The following is a 25,025-nucleotide window of genomic DNA, read 5'->3' as shown; positions in this document are numbered from 1 at the left end:
GACAACGATAAGTGCTAGCGAGGATGTGGAGAAATAGGAACTCTCCTTAACTGTTTGTGGGAGTGTAAAATGGTGCAGGCTGTGAAAGACATTTGTCAGTTCATCAGGAAGCTTAATACAGAACTGCCATAAGACCCAGCAATTCCTCTTCTAGGCATATATTCAGAAGAACTAAAAACTATGACATGAGCATACATCTACACACCAATGTTTATAGTGGCATTGTTCACAATTGCCAAAAGATGAAAACAACCCAAGTGTCCACCCACCAATGAATGGATAAACAAAATGTGATATATATATATGATGGAATACCATGCTGCAATAAGAAGAACTGAAATTGGGACATACGTGATAACATGGATGACTCTTAAAGACATTTATACTAAGTGAAGTAAGCCAGACACAAAAGGACAAATATTGCATGGCCTCATTAATATGAACTAAATACAAGTAATAAACACATGGAATTAAAACCTAGAATATAGGTTATAAGGAGATAAGAGGAGGGTTGAGATGAACTATGGATGCTTAATGTATGTAGAAGTTTTAATTAACTTGACTGTAAAAGTGTGGAGATGGGTAAAGTTGATAGTAACACATTATAGTGAGTAGCAACTGGTTTATAAATGGGATTGTGACTGAAAAATGTAGTCTGGGAAAGTAAATGTCAATAGAAAGAAAGCCAAAGAATAATTTAGGGACTGAATAACACAGTGAACCCAGAGGTGGTTGAGAATTGTGGTTAAGGATACAAATGCAAGAGAGTTCTTCTGTGAGCTAGAGCAGATGTACATCACTATTGCAGGGTGATGGGAATATGGAGAAACATGGGAAAACTACAATTGGTGTGACCTACAGACTGTGGTTAACAGGAATATTATATTCTTGCATCAATGCCAAGCTGCACTGTGTTGATAATGGAGGTGTATTTAAAAAGTGTGCCAAATGTATGCTATGGACCATGATTGGTGATAATAGTCTGATGATATTGTCTCATAATCCATAATAAATGTTCCACCAGGGTGTGGAGTTGTATGTGAAATCTACACATCTGTATGATTGTTTTGCAAGTTCAAATATCTGTAACAAAAATATACTTAAAAAAAATAGTATGGGTTGGGGGGAAAATACACCAAATGTAAGATAATGGTAGTAATATTTTGGCAATGCTCTTGCATAGTTTGTAACAAATGTTTCACACCAATGCAAAAAGTTAGTGGAGGGGTGATATATGAGACCCCTGTGTGATGTTATGTATGTTTATTTTGTAAGTTTGCAGTCTTTACTCTACCCTTACTGTTTGTGTGTTCATGTATGAATGATATATTTCAATAAAAATTTAAGAAAAAACAAAAACCAAACTCATTACCTCTCAATCTCTTTATGCTTCACCTACTGTACATAGCTGCTTTCTGATTCCTTCTCTCTAATTTATTTGTATTTATATTTGTTAAAACAGCCTCATGTATGCAATATCACCTATATTGGCATTTTACATGAGGTTTCACTATACAGTCCCATGTTACATTTTTTTTATCTTCCTTTCTAGTAATATAAATGTCCTTAGGCTTTCCTTTCAACCAGTGTCATATGTGCTGTCACCATTTCCATACATTTCAAAGATTTACAAACAACTTTTTAACCATTTCTTCACAGATTAACCAAGAGCTTTTCATTCTCTACTCTCATTCTATTTTCTGGTGACCTACATTCTAATTATTAATAACATGAGTTTATATGATATATTTACTTCATAATAGTGCAATCATAAAGTATTTATCCTTTTGTGTCTGGCTTACTTTACTCAACATAATGTCCTCCAGCTTCACCCATGTTTTCATATGCTTCACTACTTCATTTCTTCTTAACACTGCATAATATTCTGTCATGTGTCTACACCACAATTTGTTTATGTATTCACAGTTGATGGACATCTGGGTTGTTTCCAACTTTTGGCTATCATGAATAACACTGCTATAAAAATCTGTGTGTAGATGTCTATTCTTGTCATTGTTCTCCGTTCTTCTGGATATATACCTACCAATGATATTGCCAGGTACATAGTAAGTCTATATTCAACTTCCTTAAGAACTGCCAAACAGTCCTCCACAGTGACTGTATCATTCTACAATCCCACCAACGCTGAATAAGCATTCTTATTTCTCCACATCCTCTCCAAAATTTACAGTTTTCTGACTTTTTAAAAGTGGCAGTCTAATAGACATGTGTGGGAGGAGGAGCACCCGGCTTGCCTCAGTGGCAAACAGTGCGGCAAGAGGTGACACCACCTCTGCCCACTGGGCCTAGACAAGGTGACCACGCCTGACTAGGCCTTTGCTGCTAACGGCTAGCCAGCACCGCCCTCCCCTTCCTATCTCCCGCCTAGCCCAGCTCTCACTTCCCCTCCCCCCTCCCTTAAACCTAATCTCTTAGTACGCTGTTTGCCCAGCAACAGCTTCAGCCTATCAAGAGTTAGCACATACTCTACTGGCCAATCACTAGCCCAATGCCAGAACATTGCCTTATATGGAAACAGCATTTGCCCTAGCCAATCAGAACCCGCCACACCACTCCCCAATCCTATAAATCTGCATCCCCTTCCACAATAGACCAGACTTGTGCCATCAGCCTGTCTCCACGACTTCTTCCTGGGTCGTGCGCCCTCCACGCCTTCGGAGCCCCCGAGGGAAGCCTCAGCGGCTGTACGAGGCTTTCTTCCCCACGCCAGGGACCCCTCTCGTCCCACAACGGGACCCCACTCATCCCGCAACAGGGACCCCGCTCGTCCCATAACAGGGACCCTGTTTCATCCCTCAGACATGAAATCATATCTCCTTGTAGTTTTGATATGCATTTCCCTGGTCACTAGTGATGTTGAACAATTTTTCATGAGTTTCTTCACCATTTGTACTTCTTCTTTGGACAAATATCTTTTAAAGTCTTCTGCCCTCTTTTCAACCCAGTAGTTTATCTTTTTATTGTTGAGTTGTATGATCTCTTTATATATAATGGCTATTAAACTCTTATTGATATGTGATTACCAAATATTTTCTCCCAGTGAGTTGGCTGCCTTTTCACCCTTTTGACAAGGTCCTTTGAGGTGTGAAAGTGCTTAATTTTTAGGAAGTCCCATTTATCTATTTTTCCTTTTGTTGCCCATGATTTGGGCATAAGACTTAAGAAACTACCACTTTCACAAGATCTTGAAGATGTTTTCCTACATTTTCTTCTGGGAGTTTTGTGCTTGTCACTATTATATTTAGGTCCTTGATCCATTTTGAGTTAAATTTTGAATAAGGTATTAGATAAAGGACTTCTTTCTTTTGGATATGAATATTTAGTTCTACCAGCACCATTTGTTTTTTTAAATTAAATTAAATTTCTTTCTTTCTTGCCCCTCTCTTCCTGTTGTCTGCTCTCTGTGTCCATTTGCTGCATGTTCTTCTGTGTCTGCCTACATTCTTGTCAGTGGCACCAGGAATCTGTCTCTTTTTGTTGCATCATCTTGCTGCATCAGCTCTCTGTGTGTGCAGTGCCACTCCCGGGCAGGCTGTGCTTTTTTGGGGGCAGGGCAGCTCTCCTTGAGGGGCGTACTCCTTGCGGATGGGGCTCCCTTATGCAGGGGACACACCTATGTGGCACAGAACTCCTTGCATGCATCAGCACTGCACATGGGCCAGCTCACCACATGGGCCAGGAGGCCCTACGTTTGAACCCTGTACCTCCTATGTTGTAGGTAGATGCTCTATCAGTTGAGCCAAATCCGCTTCCCCTATTTGTTGAATAGACTGTTCTGGCCCAGCTGGGTGGGTTTAACAGCCTTGTCAAAAATCACTTGACTGAAGATGTGAGAGTCTATTTCGGAGTTCTTAATTCAGTTCCATTTTGTCAATCTGTCCATCTTTATGTGAGTATCATGCTATTTTTACCACTGTAGCTGAGTAATATGCTTTAACATCAGGAAACAAGAGTCCTCCAACCTCGTTCTTCTTTTTCAAGACATTTTTGGCTATTCAGGGCCCCATATCCTTCCAAATAAATTTGATTATTGACTTTTTGATTTCTGCAAAAAAGGCTGTTGGGATTTTTATTGAGATTATGTTGACTCTGTAAATCACTTTGCGTAGAGTTGACATCATAACAATGTTTAGTCTTCCAATCCATAAAAACAGAATTCCTCCCATTTATTTAAATCTTAATTGGTTTCTTTTAGCTATGTTTTGTAGTTTTCTGAATACAGGCCCTTTATGTCCTTGGTTAAACTTATTCCTAAATATTTTATTGTTTTGGTTGATATTATAAATTGATTTTTTTCTGATTTCCTTCCCAGATTGGACACCAGTAGTGTATAGAAAAGCTACTGATTTTTGTGTATTAATCTTATATTCCTCCACTTTGCTTATATTGTCTATTAATTCTAGTAACTTTTTTGTGCATTTTTCAGGATTTTCTAAATATAGGATCATGTCATCAGTGAATAGTCTAAATTTTACTTCTTCCTTTCCTATTTGGGTGCCTTTTATTTCTTTATCTAGTTTAATTGCTCTAGCTAGAACTTCTAACACAATACTGAATAATAATGGTGACAGTAGGCATCTTTGTCTTATTTCCTAATCTCAGTGGGAAATCTTTCAGTCTTTCACCATTGAGTACAATGCTAGCTGTAGGTTTTTCATGTACACACTTTACCATATTGAGAAATTTTCCTTCTGTTCCTATCTTTTGGAGTGTTTTTATCAAGAAGAGGTGCTGTATTTTGTCAAATAACTTTTCTGCATAAATAAAAAGAATCATATGATTTTTCTTCTTCAATTTATCAATGTAGTTTACTACACTATATCATCTTGTGCTGAACTACCCTCGCATACCTGGGATAAAACCCATATGATCATGGTGTATAATAGTTTTAATGTACTTTTGGATTCAGTTTGCAAGTATTTTGTTGAGGATTTTTGCATCTATATTCATTTGAGATATTAGTCTGTAATCTCCTTTTTTCAGAGTAAGTTTATCTGGTTTTGGTATTAGGATGATGTTAGCTTCATAGAATTAGTTTGGTAGCATCCTTTCCTTTTCAATTTTTGGAAGAGCTTGAGCAAGACCAGTATTAGATCTTCTTTGAATGATTGGTAGAATTCACCCGTGAAGCCATCTGGTCCCTGGCTTTTCACCTTTGGAGGATTTTGATGATTGTTTCAATCTCTTCACTTGTGATTGGTTTGTTGAGGTCTTCTATGTCTTCTAGGGTCGGTGTAGGTGGTTCCTATGTTTCTAGGAATTTGTCCATCTCCTCTACATTGTCTAGTTTTTTGGCATGAATTTCTTCATAGTATCCTCTTATGATTGCTCTTATTTATGTGGGGTCAGTGATAATGACCCCCTCTCATTTCGATTTTATTTATTTCCGTCTTCTCACTTCGTCAGTCTAGCTAAGGGTTTGTCGATTTTGTTGATCTTCTCAAAGAACCAACTCTTCGCTATGTTGATTCTCTCTATTTTTGTTGTTGTTGTTCTTGATTTGATTGATTTCTGTTCTGATCTTTACTATTTCTTTCTTCAGCTTGGCTTGGGATAAGTTTGCTGTTCTTTTTCTTGTTCCTCCAGGTATGCAATTAGGTCTTCAGTTTTAGCTTTCTTCTTTTTTAATGTAAGAAATGAGGGCTATAAATTTCCCTTTCAGCACTGCCATTGAAATGTCCCATAAGTTTTTGATAAGTTGTGTTGTCATTTTCATTCATTTCAAGATATTTGCTGAATTCTCTTGCAATTTTTTCTTTGACTCACTGATTATTTAAGAGTGTGTTGTTTAATCTCCACATATTTATGAATTTTCTCTTTTTTCCATTCATTATTGAATTCCAGTTTCATTCCGTTATGATCAGAGAAAGAGTTTTGTATTATTTCAATCTTTTTAAACTTATTGAGACTTGTCTTGTGACCCAGAATATGGTCTATCTTGGAGAAGGATCCATGACCACTTGAAAAGAATATATATCCTGCTATTTTGGGGTGCAATGCTCTATAGATGTCTATTAGGTCTAGTTAATTTATCATATTATTCAAGCTCTCTGCTTTTTTATTTATACTATATCCAGGTCTTCTATCCAATACTGAGAGTGGTGTATTGAAGTCTTCAACTATTATTGTAAAGACATCTGTTTCTCCCTCAGCTTTGCCAGTGTGTGCCTCATGTATCTCAGGGCACTCAGGTTAGGTGCATAAATATATAGTATAGTTATTTTTTCTTGAGGAATTGCCCCTTTATCAATATTTAATGATCTTCTTCATCCCTTATAACAGTTTAGCATTTAAAATCTATTTTTCTGATATTAATATTGCTACTCCAGCTCTTTTTTGGGGTTACTATTTGCATGGAATATCTTTTTCCAACCTTTCACTTTTAGCCTGATTGTTTCCTTATATCTGAGGTGAGTCTCTTTTAGACAACATATAGATGGCTCATATTTTTTAGCCATTCTATTGGTCCATGTCCTTTGATTATGGAGGTCAAGCCATTAACATTCAATGTTATTACTTTGAAGGCATTACTTACTTCATCAATTTTGTCCTTTGGCTTTCTATTCTTATATCATACTACTTTCTTTTTACCCTTTAATTTACACTTCCTAATAATCTTCATTTCTAAACTCTTTTCCAAATTTCCCACCCTTATTTTTTCCTCTCAGAATGCAGCCCCTCCTTTAGTATTCCTTGAAATCCTCATCTTTTGGTAACACATTCTCTCAGTTTTTGTTTGCATATGAAGATTTTCAACTAACCCTCAATTTTGAATGACAGCTTTGCTGGATACAGAATTCTTGACTGGCAGTTTTTCTCTTTCAGTACCTTAAATACATATCATTTTCTTCTCTCCTCCATGGTTTCTGATGAGAGTTCAGCAGTTAATCTAATTGAGATTCCCTTGTATGTGATGCTTTGCTTTTCTCTTGATGCTTTAAGAATCCTCTCTCTATCTCTGACATTTGTCATTCTGAATAGTAGGTGTCTCAGGATAGTTTTATTCAGATGTATTCTATTTGTGGTGTGTTGTCCTTCTTGCATATTGATATTTATGTCTTCATAAGGACTGGGAAGTTTTTGGTCATTATTCTTCAAATATTCTCTCTGCACCTTTTCCATTCTCTTTTCTCTTTTCATAATGCATATCATATGTTTTGCATTGTCATTCAATTCCCTGAGAACCTGTTCCATTTCTTTTCATTCTCTTCTCTTTCGGTTCTCCTGTCTTTTCCAGCTCAGATGTTTTGCCATAAAAATCACTAATTCTGTCTTCAATCAATTTAAATATGCTCTTACGAGACTCATATATTTTTTTATCTCATCTATCATGTCTTTCATTTCCATAAGGTCTGTTACTTTTCTTAGCAGACTTTCAAATTGTTCTTTATGCTCACTCAGTGTCTTCTTAATATCCTTTATCTCTTTAGTCATATTTTTTTCTTTCAATTCTTTAAATTGATTTAGGAGAGTATTGTGATTATCATTGATTCATTGTCTTAAATTCTGTATCTCTTCAGGATATTTGGTTTGTTCCTTTGGCTGGGCCATCTCGTCTTGTTTCCTAATATGGCTTGTAATTTTTTGGTCATGTCTAGGCATCTGAACATGTTTGTGAATTTACCCTGATGCCAATTTCTCTTTCTGGCCTATTTTTTGTTTTTTGTTTTTTGTTTTCCCTCTCAGCTCTTCTTTCATATTAGTTCAACTTATTCAAAGTTTAAATTTCCCAGCTTAAGTTATCAAAATGATGCCAGGGAATCATTAATGGGGCACAGATATTATTCCCAGGATTTAGAGTACAGAGAGAACCAAAAGCAGTTTTTGTCCATGCAATTTCCAGACTAGCCAGCAGATGGCGCCCACTGGCACACTTTTCCACAGAGATGTTTCTTTCAATCTCTGTTTACCTGTATTTTTGTCTGGCCAGAGCCAAAATTCAAAGAGGACTCTACTGGCCAAATTTGCTGAAGAAGAGGCCCCTAACTCCTCTTTCCTTTCCCCCCATAACAGCTGACAGAGAGGAAGAAGTCTGTTCCTCTCTCAATCAGCTGCAGTGAGCCAGGGGTTTTATCCCAGCTTAATTATCTTGGGGCTGGGGGAAGGTAGCCCTTCTCAGTCACTGTGGGATTTTTCTGGTTCATCTTCTCTCTGTCCCTTACCCTCCTAGGAGTTGTGAAGCACTGTTATGGTTGCTGACTCCCAAGAAGGTCCCTTGGACAGCTTTTGGCTCTTTCTCCGTTGTTTTTATTATAGAGATGAGCTCTGACTGTCTACTCCAATGACATCTTCCCACAACTTCCCCCTGGTATGGCCTTTCGAATAGTCAACTATGGTGTCAACTGGGGTTGCAATACTTTGCAGTGCTGGAGCAATGTTCTCCAAAAGGCTGTTTATGCCTAAGTCAGCATCTAATCTATGGTGCTGTTTCTCCCATAGTCAGGATTTATGGGCCCAGAAATCAAGAGCAGGAAATGAAAGTGGTACCACTCACTATTGTCCTAAATGATTCCCTAAAATTTTTTTGCTTCCTGTCTCCATGAGTTGACATTCTGCTGGTCTATAGGTTTTAGTTTCTAAAGTAAGAGTGCTTGTACCAGGAGCTATAACAATGATTTCACTGAACAGGAAGTTAAGATTGCTCCTGGCCCCTTTGGCCTCCTCATGACTCTGAATCAACAAGCTAAGAGGGAGTTACTGTGCTGACCTGAGTGATTAATCCTGATCATCAAGGACCAATTGGGCTGATGCTACACAATGGAGGTAAATAAGAGTATGCCTAGCATACAGGAGATCCCTTAGGGTGTCTCTTAGTACTAATATGCCCAGTGTTTAAAATCAACGGAAAGCTAAAAGCAAAGCCCTTATTACAGACAAGTAAGGGTATTATTTATTAATAAAAGGGACAATTCATGAAGAAGAAATAACAATCATAAATGTATGTGCATTGAACCAGGATGCCCCAAATTACATGAGGCAGACACTGGCAAAGCTGAAGGGAGAAATAAATGTGTTTACAATAATAGTTGGAGACTTCAATACACCATTCTCATAATTGGATAGGACATCTGGGCAGAAGATCAATAAAGAAACAGAGAGCTTGAATAATATGATAAATGGACTAAACCCAATAGATATATACAGAACATTGTACCCCCAAACAACAGGATATACTTTCTTCTCAAATATTCATGGACCTTTCTCCAGGATAGACTATATATGTTGGGTCACAAAGCAGATCTCAATTAATTCTACAAAGCACTTTCTCTGCTCATAATGTAATAAAGCTGGAAATCAACAACAGGCAGAAAAAGGGAAAATTCACAAATATGGAGACTAAACACACTCTTAAATAATCATTGGGTCAAAGAAGAAATTGTGAAAGAAATCAATAAATATCTCAAGAAGAATGAAATCAAGAACACAATATATCAAAAATGATGAGAAGCAGCAATGGCAGTGCTGAGAGGGAAATTTATAGCTCTCAATGCTTACATTAAAAAATAAGAAAGAGCTAAAATCAATGGCCTAACTACACAGTTGGAGAAACTAGAAGAAGAACAGGAAACTATTCCCAAAGCAAGCATACAGAATGAAATAACAAAGATCAGAGCAGAAGTAAATGAAATTGAGAAGAAAAAACAATAGAGAGATTTAGCAAAACCAAAATTTGGGCCTTTAAGAATATTAACAAAATTGACAAACCCTTAGCTAGACTGACAAAGAAAAAAAGAGAGAAGGGGCTAATAAATAAAAAGTAAATATGAAAATGGGGACATTATTGCTGACCCCACAGAAATAAAAGAGATCGTAAGAGGATATTATGTAAAACTGTACACCAACAAACTAGACAATGTAGATGAAATGGAAAAATTCCTAGGAATGTATGAACAACCTACACTGAACCTAGAAGAAATAGAAGACCTCAACAAACCAATCACAAGTAAAGAAATTGAAACAGTCATCAAACAACTTCCCAAAATGAAAAGCCCAGGACCAGATGGCTTTCCAGTGAGTTCTATCAAACATTCAAAGAAGATTTAATTCCAATCTTACTCAAACTCATTTTCTAAAAAATTGAGCAAGAAGCAATGCTACCAAACTCATCCTATGAAGCCAAAATCACCATAATACCAAAGCCAAATAAAGATATTACAAGAAAGAAAGAAAGAAAGAAAGAAAGAAAGAAAGAAAGAAAGAAAGAAAGAAAGAAAGAAAGAAAGAAAGAAAGAAAGAAAGAAAGAAAGAAAGAAAAGAAAGAAAATTACAGACCCATTCATTAGGGAAATCCCAAATGAATATGGATGCAAATTTCCTCAACAAAATACTTGCTAATAAATTTCAACAACATATTAAGAGAATTATTCATCATGATCAAGTGGGTTTATACCAGGCATGTTAAGAGTGGTTCAACCCAAGAAAACCCATCGGTGTAATAAAGCACATTAACAAATCAAAGAACAAAAATTATATGACCTTATTGTTGATGCAGAAAAGTCATTTGACAAAACACAGCACCTTATCTTGCTAAAAATACTCCAAAAGATAGGAATTGAAGGAAACTTTCTCAACATGACAAAGGCCATATATGATATACCCACAGCTAATGTTGTACTCAATGGTAAAAGACTGAAAGCTTTCCCATTGAGATCAGGAACAAGACGAGGATGCCCACTGTAATCACCGTTGTCCAATATAGTGCTAGAGGTTGTAGCTAGAGCAATCAGGCAAGAAAAAGAAATAAAAGGCATCCAAATCAGAAAGGAAGAAGTAAAACTTTTGCTATTTGCAGATAATATGATCCAAAAAATGTACAACTAAGTTGCTGGACCTAATAAATGATTTTAGGAGAGTGGCAGGATACAAGATTAATGTGCAAAAATCAGTAGTGTTTCTATACACTAGTAATGATCACTCTGGGAAGAATTCATTTTTAAAAATTCCATTTACAATACTGACTAAAAGAGTCAAATATTTAGGAATAGGGAAGCAGACTTGGCCCAGTGGATAGGGCATACACCTACCACATGGGAGGCCCGCGGTTCAAACCCCGGGCCTCCTTGACTGGGGTGGAGCTGAACCATGTGCAGTGCTGATGCGTGCAAGGAGTGTCCCCCGCGTAGGGGAGCCCCACGTGCAAGGATTGTGCTCCGTAAGGAGAGCCGCCCAGTGTGAAAGAAAGTGCAGCCTGCCCAAGAATGGCGCCGCACACACAGAGAGCTGACACAACAAGATGACGCAACAACAACAAAAAACACAGATTCCCGGTGCCACTGATAAAGATAGAAGCGGTCACAGAAGAACACACAGTGAATGGACACAGAGAGCAGACAACCGGGGAGGTGGGGTAGGGGAGAAAAAAATTTAGGAGTAAACTTAACCAAGGATGTAAAGCAATTGTATTCAGAAAACTACAATGCATTGCTAAAAGAAATCAAAGAACCTAAATAAATGGAAGAACATTCCGTGCTCATGGACTGGAAGATTAAATATCAGTAAGATATTAGTTCTACCCAAATTGAAATACAGATTCAATGCTATCCCAATAAAAACTCTACTAGCATTTTTAAAGCAATGGGAAACACAATTATCAAATTTATTTGGAAGGATTAGGGGCCCCAAATAGTCAGAAACATCTTAAAAAAGAAGAGCAAAGTTGGAGGACTCTCACTTCCGGTCTTTAAATCATATTACCTAGCTACAGTGGTAAAAACAGCTTGGTACTGACATAAAGAAGACACATAGATCAGTAGAACTGAGTTGATGGTTCAGGAACAGACTCTCACATCTATTGTCAAGTGATTTTTGACAAGCCTGTCAAACTCACCCAGCTGGGGCAGAACAGTCTAATCAATCAATGGCACTGGGAAAACTGTATATCCATATCCAAAAGAAAGAAAGAGGACCCCTATCTCATACCTTATACAAAAATTAACTCAAAATGGGTCAAAGACCTAATTGTAAAATCCATAACAATAAAGCTCCTAGAAGAAAATGTAGGGAAACATCTTCAAGACCTAGTGGTAGGAGGTGGATTCTTAAACCTTATACTGAAAGCATGAGCAATGAAAGTAAACATGGATAAATGGGACCTCCTCAAACTTAAAACATTTTGTGCTTCAAAGGACTTTGTCAAGAAGGTGAAAAGGCAACTCACTGAAAGGTAGAAAATATTTGGAAATCACATTTCTGATAAGGAATGATTTCCATGCTATGTAAAGAGATCATACAACTCAATGATAAAAGGGCAAGCAATACAATTTAAAAATCGGCAAAATACTTAAATAGACATTTCTCCAAAGAGGAAATACAAGTGGCCAAAAAGCACATGAAAAAAATTTCAATATCACTAGCTAAAAGGAAATTCATATGAAACTGACAATGAGATATCATCTCACACTGCATAGAATGGCCATTATCAAAAAACAGAAAACAAGCGCTGGAGAGGATGTGGAAAAATAGGAACCCTCATTCATTGTTGGTAGGGATGTAAAATGGCGCAGCCTCTGTGGAAGACAGTTTGGCAGTTCCTCAGGAAGCTAAATATAGTACTGCCATATGAGTGAGCAATTCCTCTGCCAAGAATATATCCACAAGAACTGACAACTGCAACTCAAACAGACATTTCCACGCCAGTGTTCATAGTGGTGTAATTCACAATTGTCAAAAGATGGAAACAACCCCAGTGTCCATCAACCAATGAATGGATAAACAAAATGTGGTATACACATATGATGGAATACTATGCTGCGATAAGAAGAAATGACATTGGAACACATATGATAGCATGGATGAACCTCGGAGACATTATGCTAAGTGAAGCGAGCTAGACCCAAAAGGACATATATTGCATGTTCTCACTAATATGAACTAAATATGAAGAATAAATGTTTGGAATTAAAACCTAGAGTATAGGTTATTAGGGGATAGGAGGAGGGCTGAGAAAGTGTACTAATACTTAATGTATGTAGAAGTTTCAATTGACTGCAAAAGTGTGGAAATAGATAGAATTGATGGTAACACATTATAGTGAGTATAATTAACACAGCTGATGCATACATGAGATTGTGGCTAGGGTATCTAGGGAAGTCAATGTCAATGAAAAGAAAGCTAGAGAATAAGCTAGGAACTGAATAACACAGTGAACCCAGAGGTTGATGAGAATTGTGGTTAATAGTACAAGTAAAAGAAGGTCCTTCTATGAACTAGAACAAATGTACATCTCTATTTCAAGGTGGTAAGAATGTTGAGAAGCATGGGGAAAATACAATTATAAGCTATGCACTATAGTTAATAGCAATACTGTAATATTCTTCCATCAATGTCAAAGATGTACTGTGTTAATAACAGGGGGGTATGGAAAAAATATACCAAATGTACACTATAGACCATAGTCTGATGATATTGTCTCATAACCTGTAAGAAATGTTCCACAGCAATGTAGTGTGTTGGTGCAGGGGTGTTGTAGGGGAATTCCACAGATGTATATGACTGTTTTATAAGTTCACAACTTCTCCAATAAAACACTTATTTTTAAAAAATTAATGGAAAACTCTAACTACTTAATCCAGACAGGACTTCAAAGGCCCCAGACCCTTCAGGAATGAAGTTTGGGTTACCCAACCAAGCAAAAAATCACAACCAGCTGAGGGGCTTGCTGAGAGTAAAAGGAATATGGAACAGGTAATGGAAAAATAGTTATAAATACTAGCTATGACCATGTGACCAGTTTCAGAAATGAGGACTGCAATAGTTATGCATAATTCTCCATTGTTTTGTTACATGTTTGTAAATATACATAAAGCAAATATATTTGTTTTCTTCCATCTCTTATCCTCTTACCCTCACATCAGGTGTACTAACTTTATGTCACAGTATTTAGTTACATGCTATCAAGAATAAGAGTGAATATCACCCAAGGACTTGAATCCTTTCCTGGGGAAAGGGTAATTGTGTTTATGGTTGTATGCAGGAGAGTTGAATTACGTGAGGTGAAAGTATGACAATGTTATTGCCTTTATTTAGAGATGAAGCATGTCTTAAGGCAGTGTGTATGGGTGCCAAGTTGACAAGGGGTGGACTGTGATGCTTAATTTCATGTGTCAACTTGTCTAGGTTATGGTATCCAGTTGTTTGGTCAAGCAAGCACTGGCCTCGTTTACAGGGAGGGTAATTAATATGTGGATTTAAATCATTAGTCAGCTGATTACATCTATGATCAACAACAGAGTTCCTTCATCGAGAGGAGTTTCACCCAGTAAGTTAGAGGATTTCAGCAGTCAGAAGGAAGAATATCTCTCTACTTCAGGCAGCTGGCTTCTCCTGGGGAATACAATATCATCATCTTCATCAGAGTTTCCAAGCTGTGACTTCTGCTGGGGAATTCAATTTCACCTTCTTCAAGTTTCCAACTGCAGCCTGTTCTATGGAATTTTTTTTTTAAGATTTATTTTTTATTTATTTCTCTCCCCTTCCTCCCCCCCCCCCCCCCCCGTTATCTGCTCTCTGTTCATTTGCTGTGTGTTCTTCTGTGTCTGCTGGCATTCTTGTCAGCAACGTCGAGAATCTGTGTCTCTTTTTGTTGCATTATCTTGCTGCGTCAGCTCTCCATTGTGTGGTGCCACTCCTGGGCAAGCTGTGCTTTTTTTTGTGCGGGGTGGCTCTCCTTACGGGGCACACTCCTTGCACGTGGGGCTCCCCTATGCGGGAGACACACCTGCTTGGCATAGCACTCCTTGCGTACATCAGCCCTGTGCGTGGACCAGGTCACCACACAGGTCAGGAGGCCCGAGTTTTGAAACCTAGACCTCCCATATGGTAGGCAGATGTTCCATCAGTTGAGCCAAATCCACTTCTAGGCTCTATGGAATTTCGATTTGACAATTACCATGATCACATGAGTCAATTCTTACAATAAATTTCTTAATATTTACATGTATATCTGTCAGTTCTGTTTTTTTCTGGAGAACCCTGATGATGTACAGATAGCAAATATAAAACTTGTTTAACTTTCCCTAACCAGTGCTTATACCCATGGATTGGTTTGTTGTACGCTACTGATGTTGCTCTTTTTCCATAATAATCTTTCTTGGTATCAAGAAATAGTGGATGAAATATTTGTTTTGTGGTTTTACTCCAACAAAATTTAAGGGTGATATATATTTTTTCCCAATAAAATCTAACATCCCATGCACATGTAGTGTGGTAAACAAAACACTTAATCTTCAGTAAACGTCCTTGAAAGTCAAGTTTCAGCTGTATAAAAATACATAGAATGCTTAGGCCAGAGTGTTCACAGATGAGCATCATGTCTAAGCTTTACAGTGATAATGGCAATGAGCACCCCCACCCCCAAAAAAAGACACCAAGGAGAAGGAGAAATCTAGAAAGACAAAATCAAGTGTATAATCTGATTTAGGAAAACTCAGGTCCTTTGAAACCATCATGCAAAAATGTTTCCTTGTCATGAGAAGCAGATGAAATTAAACTGTGACTATTGCAGTCTATTGTTCTTAATTTACACCAAAATTTGGGCTTCTTTCTAGAGATGAACTGTACTGAGTAAATAAGCTAAACCAAAACAACAAAAAACTCTATAAACAGACATCTACAGAATCTTCTGTTCAAAGACTCCTGGAATATTATGCAGGCTTGCTGTCTACATTTGCATTAGATAACAGGAAATGTTTGCTGATCAGTGATTCAGTGAGGTGAGAAGGTAATATTTGGGGTCACTATTAAACTTTCCTAGAAGATGTAAGAAAATCATAACTGGATATTAACAAAAGTCCATAAATTTCTATACTATAAGAGATGGTTTTTTAAAAGCACAGAATTCATTTCCCTGCTGGAGCAGTCTACCGATTATGCCTACAGATCTTAGCTGTGGACTCCTGGCAAACATCCCTGTTTTCCCCTCGGAGACAGAATGACCCAAACCAGCGGGGTGCTCTGAAGCTCATCGATAGTGAAAAAGTCCACACCCTTGTTGGAATGCTAGCAGTAGAATGGATAATAAGTGAAAGTTTAATATTGTAAATGCAGACTCTCGGGTCATACCCTCCAGAAATTCTGAGTCATTCAGCCTGGTGTGGCACTCTCAGAATTGTGCCTTCTTAAAACGTAATCCAAGTGATTTGAGATTTACTGCCATCGTGCTTGAGAGTACATAGCATTTTGGACAAGTCTGTAATCACAGTAAAAATATGTGTGCATTTTATGTAATTCACATTGATATAATATGAAGTACATCTATTGACAAAAAAAGCACAATGTAGAATAAAGCACTCTCTTAATGTTATTTTAGTGACCTAAGTACTTTGATTCCATTTGACGATTTCCGTATGGTGTGCAGAAGATTACAATTCAATTGTCAGCCTCTGCACTTTTATGTCTAGAGTTCTTGTCTTTATAACTAATTAATTTCCAGTAATTGTCATAGAGCTATAATCAGTCACTATGAATCCGAAGTAAAATTCAAATCATGTCAGAAATTATTTATGAATTTTCACTTTGTTTCTAGGTAGAACACTTAATTAATTGAGTTACAAGATCTGTTAGGCACTATTCCACTACTTTTGGGTTCTTTCATAAAAAAAGATTTAATCTGTTACTGCAGTAATACCAGCCAATGCCATAAAGATTACAAAGGCTATATTTCATGATTTATTCTTTAAAGCCCCCATTTTTTAGAGTTTTACACATCAGTAGGGAAAAAAATAGACTGTCTAAGACTTCATTATAAAGAAAAAATAAAAACACAAGTTGACTTATTGGATCATGTTTTTCTTAGCATATCTCATTTAGGAAATACTTTGAAATTGAATTGCCATATTCTACTTCAGTAATTTTAGTAATAATTAGTTCATTGAAACTAAAAGACAAGTTTTCAGTATTTATAAATAATATTGGGAAGGACTGGAATAAATATAACTTAAGAAATGGGTAATATGTCCTGTACACTAAATTACTAAAGCCCCTGGTGAAAAATAACTGGTCAAATTCCTATAAATAGAGGTGAAATTCTTTAGAGTAGTGGTGCTGAGTTCCATCTCCATGGAGTTTTATTCAGTAGGTCTCGTATATAACCTGGGAATCTACATTTATGATTCTGAGCCAGGTGATCTTTTAACCATACTGTATTAGAAATGGGAAGAAATATTGAATGTGATTCATGATTAGTGGACAGAAATATTATTTATGGGAACAGATTAATGGTATTAATCTGAAAAAAAAGTTAAAGAATTATACCTTTTAAGAGTATACTTAAAGAATTAAGTTACAGAAAACTGGTCACCAGTTATTTACTATGTTTTCAAAGGACAATGCCAAAAAGAATAGCGACTAAGCTGCAATGCCTAATCTTTAGGATTGTACTGTGAATACATTTTCCAAGCATTGGGACCCCAGTTTCTCTGCTGCCTGGACACAATCCAATTCCCCCTCTTCACTTCAGTTGATTCCTAAAGCGCTTCTGTCAAAGTTTTATTTGCCATTGACAGCCCTTAAGAAGTATTTCTCTTAATCTGCTAAAGTTTTATTTGCCACTGACAGCCCTTAAGAAGTATTTCTCTTAATCTGCCATTTTATATGATTTTCTTTTTCCCCTGCCACTGGGGAGTTTCTGCTAAAATGATTTATGGTAGGAGAAGAAGAATTATATTTTTCAAGCTTTTTTTTCCTTTCGGGGAAAGCTAAAGAGTAGATATTCTTTTAGTTTAAGCTATTTATCTGCCTTATTAGTCAAATGAAAAGCTTTGTGTATGACTCAGGAGCCTTTCTATTTAGTTAAAACATAGGTATTTTATCCTCTAGTTTTCAAACCCTGATCACATATTTCAAAGTATCTCTAATGGTGCCAGTCTACCTTGAAAATCCTTCAATCCACTTTCTTTTATGTGTTTTAGGAAAGAACTCACCAATTTACAGAAATGGGGAGTGGGTTTTGGGAGATGGAAATAAAAAATAACAGTCTCAGATTTTGTTTCTCTGCTTGTATGATTTTCCTCCTTCCTTCCTCCTTCCTCCTTCCCTCCTTCCCTCCTTCCCTCCTTCCCTTTTTTCCTCCAGATCTCAATAGCCTTTTTTTGCAATGTTGCAGTTTCTTTGTATTCTATATCTGGCTAGACTCAAGTGTATTATGAAGTTATTACACAGATATTTGGCTCCCTTATTTTTCTAGGATGCTGTTGTTGGTCATGGGAACAGAATGTCAAAGAAAGTGTAAGCAACTGTTGAAAAGCAATTTATAGTGTAGATACTTTCACTATTCATTTTATGAAGAAAATTTACACAACAGATTCTACCTATTCTGATGAACTGTTTCTATAACAAAATCATAATTTCTAGGTTAGTTAGATGTCAAAGACTATGGAAAGTGAAAAGTATAAAGAACTCAACTAATATACTTCTAATTTTGTCACTGTTAATCATAATTTGCCTATGAAGTTTATCAACTTAAAATTAGATACGTTTTAGTTTGTCTTAAGCACAGTCTGTGAAATTAGATGAAAAAGGATAATTATTGTTTTGTACAACATAATAACTTTCCCACTCTTTTACTTTTGTTTGCTCTGATTTGCAAGTCCTGTCTTTATGAACAAAGTCAAGATATGTACCAAGAAGGGTTGTCTGTATTTTCAGGGTACAACAGCTTTTCCAACAAAAAAATGTCCTAAACTGTGAAGACATTTATTTTTGTCACATAGCAATAAGTCCCAAGGCAGGTAGATTCAGCAGCTTGAGCATGTAGCCAAAGGACCCAGGCTGTTTTAATCCTTCTAATCCACCACCCTCCATTTGTACTCACCCCACCGTCTGCTCCCTGTGTCCACTTGCTATGTCTTCTCCTGTGTCCACTTGCACCCTTGGCGGCACTGGGAAACTGCATTTCTTTTTGGTTGCGTCATCTTGCTGTGTCAGTTCTCCGTGTGTGCAATGCCACTCTGGGTGGGCTGTGCTTTTTTCATGCGGGGCGGCTCTCCTTGCAGGGCACACACCTTGTGTGTGGGGTTCCCCAACGCGGGGCCCCCCTGCATGGCATGGTACTCCTTGCGTGAGGCAGCTCTGCGTGTGGGCCAGCTCACCACACAGGTCAGGAGGCCCTGGGTAGTGAAACCTGGACCCTCCCATATGGTAGGGGGACGTTCTATCAGTTGAGCCATGTCCATGTCCCTGTTTGTTGGACTTTGACCTAAAGATTTTCCCTCACGACTGAAAAAGTTTGCCATTGCTGCTGACGCTGGGTTCTCACACAACTCTGACCAAAGACAAGGGGAGACTCTCTTGCCTTCCAGCTCTTGAATAGGGAAGTAAAGCCTTTCTTAGAAACTCTTATCATCATTCCCCCAAAGCATACTCTCTCTTGTCCCATTGGCAAGTTACTAGCCAAGGCCCTTGCCAAAGAGGTGAGTCATTTTCAACTTCTGTGGTGGGAGGGGGTTTCATAGAAATCAAAATCTGGAATAACAAGAGACAGGGCAAAAATTACAACAGTGGTATTTTTGACAGCTCCCAAAAGCCTTCATCATTGTGCGAAAGCAGTAATCTGAGATTTGATGGGGACTTGGTAAATGAGTTTCATTCATTATTCTAAATGTTGATAAGCATGTTTTTTTCCTTTAAAATTTGCAAAGTGACTCAAAATGGGAATTGTTTCTATACCAACTATGTATTTTCTTTCTGTTTTTCTTGTTTAGTAGATTTTCATAACATTTTTACTCTAATGTATTCAATTTCCCAAATGGCAAATATTTTCTATTCTAATAATGATAGAAGGAAAATTAGACAAAGGAGGATGGTAACGATGGGGAAAACTAGGGGAGCATAAAAAGGATGACAGAAAAAAGGAAGAGTGAAAAAGGGTAGAGTAAAATGAGCAGTGACTAGTCTGGATGATCTAAAGTGAGAGAATCCAGTTAACTAGGTCACTTGCCACTTGGAATGGTGAGCAGGATAAGCCACTGAGACTCTGGAGCAAACAGAAGGAAAGGGTGAGGAAGCAGATTTCCTTTTTGAGGCATGCACTCTGCAGGTTAGAATATGTCTCTCCTAACTGGATTGCAGGTGTGTCCCTGGAAATGCATATTCACCTCCCCCCCCCCACCTTTTTTTCCACTTAAAGATAATTCTCCTAAATGACAGTGCTTAAAATAATCCATCTAAATATTTAGTGCTCTCAACTTCTCTCAGCAATAATTAAATCAAAGCTAGAATAGGCCAAGGAAATTTGTATGAGTTTCAAAGGGCTAGAACTTCCAAGTGATTGAGGCTTTAAAAAGCTTTATTCCACTTATGTAAAATCTAAGCCCACTTTAGAGCACACAGCTCACCTAAACCCACTAATATTTCTGGGGTTTAAGGAATTAGCAGTTACTTTCCCTGTTTTCCATTTCCTCTGTCTTTTCCTAGTTTTCTCTCTTTCTTCCCTTTGCCAGATAATCACTTGAAATGTTATAGATACTTTTCAGTACTTTTTCAATTGGGAGTAATACACAGGACAGAATCTAGTTGAAATTCTCCCTTTGTTGTAATAGCTATCTTTTATGCTTAAATAGATACTTTTTATCACATTGCATTTAAAAAAATTTTATTGAAGTGTAATCATAAACCATACAATCCTTCTGCAATGTAAAATCGATGGCTTTCGGTATAATCACAGAATTATGCATTCTTCACTGCAATTACAGCATTTTCATTCATCCAAAAAGGAAAACCTCCTGCCCCTTGATAGTCACATCTCAATCCCTCTGTCCTTCCCCTGCCATATGTAATTGCTGTATTAGTCAGTCAAAGGGGTGCTGATGCAAAATACCAGAATCTGTTGATTTTTATAAAGGGTATTTACTTGGGGTAAAAGCTTACAGTTACAAGGATGTAGTATTTCAACTCAAGGTACCATAAGAGGTACTTCCTCACCAAAATCTGTTGCCACATGTTGAAGCAAGATGAAGATGGCGGGTGATGCCTGTGAGGGTTCAGGCTTCCTCTTTCCTCTTAAGGCCCTGTGGGCCTGGCTTCTTCCAATCTCAGCTGTAGGCTGGAGGACTCATTTCTTTCTGGGCTCAGCTGCTCTCTTCTCTCTTCACAAAGTCAGTTTTAAACTATCAGGTGAATGGCTCATCTCTCTTTCTAGGGCCACAGGATCAAAGTTGTCTAGTTCTCTCCTCTTCCACATCTATGGAGGTCTCTCTATTCCTCCACATGTCTTCTGTGTGAGTGTCTGTGTATATAGCCCACCAAGGGGGTGGGGCTTCAACCTTGGGCCACACCCTATTGAATTGGTCAAATCAAAGCCCTAATCGTAATTTAATCAAGTGAATGTAAAAGCCTTTGGATTTAATGCCATCAAAGAGTGCCATGCCCAGAGGAACAGACCAGTTTACAAACATAATCTATACCTCTTTTTGGAATTCATAAATATCGAACTGCCACAACTGCTAATCTATTTCCATCTCTATAAATTCATTTGTATTTACATTTTTTATAGATGGAATTAAACAAGATGTAGTACTTTGCATCTGTTTTTTTTCACTTACAATATTTCCTTTTCTTTCTTTTTTTCTAATCATTGATAGAAGAATATTAATATATTACTATTCCTTATAGTCCACAGTTTGGTTGTAATTTGCACAGATATCCTACAGTGACATCTTGTAATATTAATGTACCTTTGTTCTGTTTCAAAGGAAAACATTCCTATATTAGCCCTATTAACCATTTTCATTGGCCACAAGAGGTTTCACTATGCTATACAGTCCCATGTTTCATTTGCTAAGTAGATTCTTACTTTTAATCTTTACATTGTAAAATAAAGCACAAATTTAGAAAGCAATACAAAGTAAATGTGTACATTAGTGCGTTATTACAAGGCAAGCCACCACCCAAGTCAAGAAACAGAATTGGCAAGCTATTCCAGAAGTCCTCCATGTGTCCCATCACAATCTCAAGCCCTTCCCTTTGCCCATAGTACCCACCATTCTGATTTTTATAGTAATCACTTCCTTTTGTTTCTTTATAAGTATACATCCATAGATTGCCCATTAAATTTTTTTTATGTCTTTCAAATCTCTCTAAGTCTATAAAATCATGATTCCGCTGACTCTTTTTCTATGGTTTATCTATTGAAGAATTCAAGGTGTTTGACCTATAGATTCCTGCAGTTTAGATTTTGTTTTCATATTTATGCTGTAGTTTGACATGTTCCTCTGTTTTTTGTGTATTCTGCAAACTGGCATCTAGATACATAGGCTTCATCAAACTCTGGTTTTATCCCTTTGGGCAAGACCATAGGTGTTGGAGATTTGGACCCAAAGGGTATCGGGAACGAAAGAAAGAGAAAAGGGGGAAGGAAACAAAGAGTAAGAATGAGCAAGAGAGCTGGGATCAGGGGGTCTGCGAGTAAAGACTCCTCAGACAACTTTATTGTTTACAAAGAGCTCCCTATATACTCCAGTCTACGTGACAACAAGCAGGAACACGTAGCCTACGTGACATCAAGCAACATGCAGTTAACTATCAGCATTACCCATAATCTAAGGAATTTAAAAAAATTTTATCTCAAGGTACAAAGTCTAAGTGTTCTATTCACTACAAAAGGTATGTGCTCATCTTTTCTTTCAGCCTTTAACAGCTTCATCCCATTTGCCGGGAACTCTTAATTACCGCATTCCTTAGGTTGCAAGCGTAGCCATGGAGACAGCACTAGATAGCACGTCTCTCCTTGTGAGGCCACTGTGCCTCAGTTTCCAGCACATAGGTTGTGTTGTGTTCTTTCACTAGGAGGCATATAAGGTCTGGTTGTCTTTTTGCGATGTTAGTAACTGATGATATCTATAGCCAATAATTCAGCAGGGATTGCAAAATACTGATAATCAAATTCCAATATTTTCTCTTCATTTATTAGTTGTAATACTCTTTTTTTTTATAACCGCCCCCCCCATCTTGGGTTTGCTTGCGTCTGCTCTCCATGTCCATTTGCTGTTTTTACTTGTATCCCTTTTTGTTGCATCACCTTGCTGAGTCAGCTCTCCACAGCACTTGTGGGCCAGCAGCTCTCCACGGCGTGCGGGCGAGCCTGCCTTCACAAGGAGGTCCCAGGGCCTCCCATATGGTAGATGGGAGCCCAACTGATTGAGCCACAGCCACTTCCCTGTAATACTTTTATAAGTAGATGAATTCCTTCATTTGGTTACCTAATGGTATAGTTCATATAGAAAAGGCAGGATAGATGTCTGTTCTTTCCCTCTATTTACCCATTTTCAAAATAATGAATTGCTCATTATCACTTTTTAAAAGTGACAAATTCTTTGTTTGTTTGTTTTTTTTAAGTATTATCATGAACTCATGGATTTCAACATATTTGAGGAGGTTTCAATCAAATTTTTTGAAGCTCACAATGTCCTATCTTTGGCCAGTGGGATTCTCTTCAACTTGACTTCTGAACTATTTTGAAATACTCTAATATTTTTTGATAGCTTCCTTGTTATATGATATAAGATATTCCAACTCATCTTGTATGCTTTGTGCCTCAGATATGAAATCAGATATTTCTCCAAGAAATCATTTCTTTTAGTGAAAGTAGTATTTCAAGAACACAATCTGGATGCTAATGCTCATTGCTACTGGGTTGGTTATTGTTTCTAGGCCTTTTCAGTGAAATTAATCTATCTATTGATAGATACATATAGATATAATTTTACAGATAAAATACCTTATTAGTTCATACTGACATTTCCTATTGAAATTCAGTACTACAGGATTGTTTACAAATCCTTTTTTATATTCCATCTGTATTTCCTTTCTTCCACATCAAGAATCCTGATTTCCAAGTGTGCAGTGGATGATGGAATTAGAATATCTCATAATTACTCACTCACTTTGTTCCACATTGCACACACAAAAGGCTTAATGCAAGCATTATTACCACAAATATAATTACAAAGAATAGCTTAAAATATTTTTCATGTGATATCCCCACTCACACCCCATTTTTTAAATAGGTGTACTGTATGTTATATGAATATCACCTTTATATATAAAATCTCTTTGCACTCTCATTTGGTCTTAGTTCTTCAAGTAACTGTGTCTAATACATACCATCAGTCCTTATGTTGATGTCTTTAATAATTTTGGTTGTCTTAAATTCATTTTCTCTTTTTAAAAAAATTTTTTATTGAATTGTCTTTTTTTTTAAAAGATACATAGATCACAAAAAAATGTTTCATTAAAAAATACCCCACACCCCCTACCCCACTCCTCCCACATCATCAACCTCTTTCATCATTGTTGCACATTCATTCCATTTGGTGAATACATTTTGAAGCACTGCTGCAATGCATGGATTATAGTTTACATTGTAGTTTACACTCTCCCCAAGTACATTCAGAGGGTTATGGCAGAATATATAACGTCCAGCATCTGTACCTGCAATATCATTTAGAACAACGCCAAGTCCCGAAAATGCCCCCACATCTCATCTCTCCCCTCTCCCTGCCCTCAGCAACTACTGTGACCACTTTCTCCAGATCAATGCTACAATTTCTTCCATTACTAGTCAGCATAGTTCTATAGTAGAATACCAGTAAGTTCACTCTAATCCATATTTTATTCCTCCATCCCATGGACACTGGGATGGTGATGTGCACTCCACCTCTAAATTAAGAGGGGGCTTGGATCCCACATGACTGATAGATGTGATTCTCCTGCTTGGAGTTGTAGGTACTCTCAGTTTCCTGGTGTGGTGGTTGACCATCTTCACCTCCCTGTTAGCTGACTGTGTAAGTCCAACAAACCAGAGAGCAAGAGATGCAACTCTGCTAAGGCTCAGGGCCCAGCTGGCAAATGGTCGGTCCAGTGATTCAAGTCTCCTGGGTATACACCAACCCCAGCATCAACCACAGGTTCAGTAAAATTAAACTCATTCTCTAGGAGACTCCTCAGGAAAGGCCAATGAGAGCAAGATTTTCCAGGTTCTTGCATATTGATAATGGCTGTTCTGTGCCTTT

The sequence above is a fragment of the Dasypus novemcinctus genome, chromosome 7, assembly GCF_030445035.2.
Source record: "Dasypus novemcinctus isolate mDasNov1 chromosome 7, mDasNov1.1.hap2, whole genome shotgun sequence".
NCBI classification, from domain to species: domain Eukaryota; kingdom Metazoa; phylum Chordata; class Mammalia; order Cingulata; family Dasypodidae; genus Dasypus; species Dasypus novemcinctus.
This window is presented reverse-complemented; position numbering follows the sequence as displayed.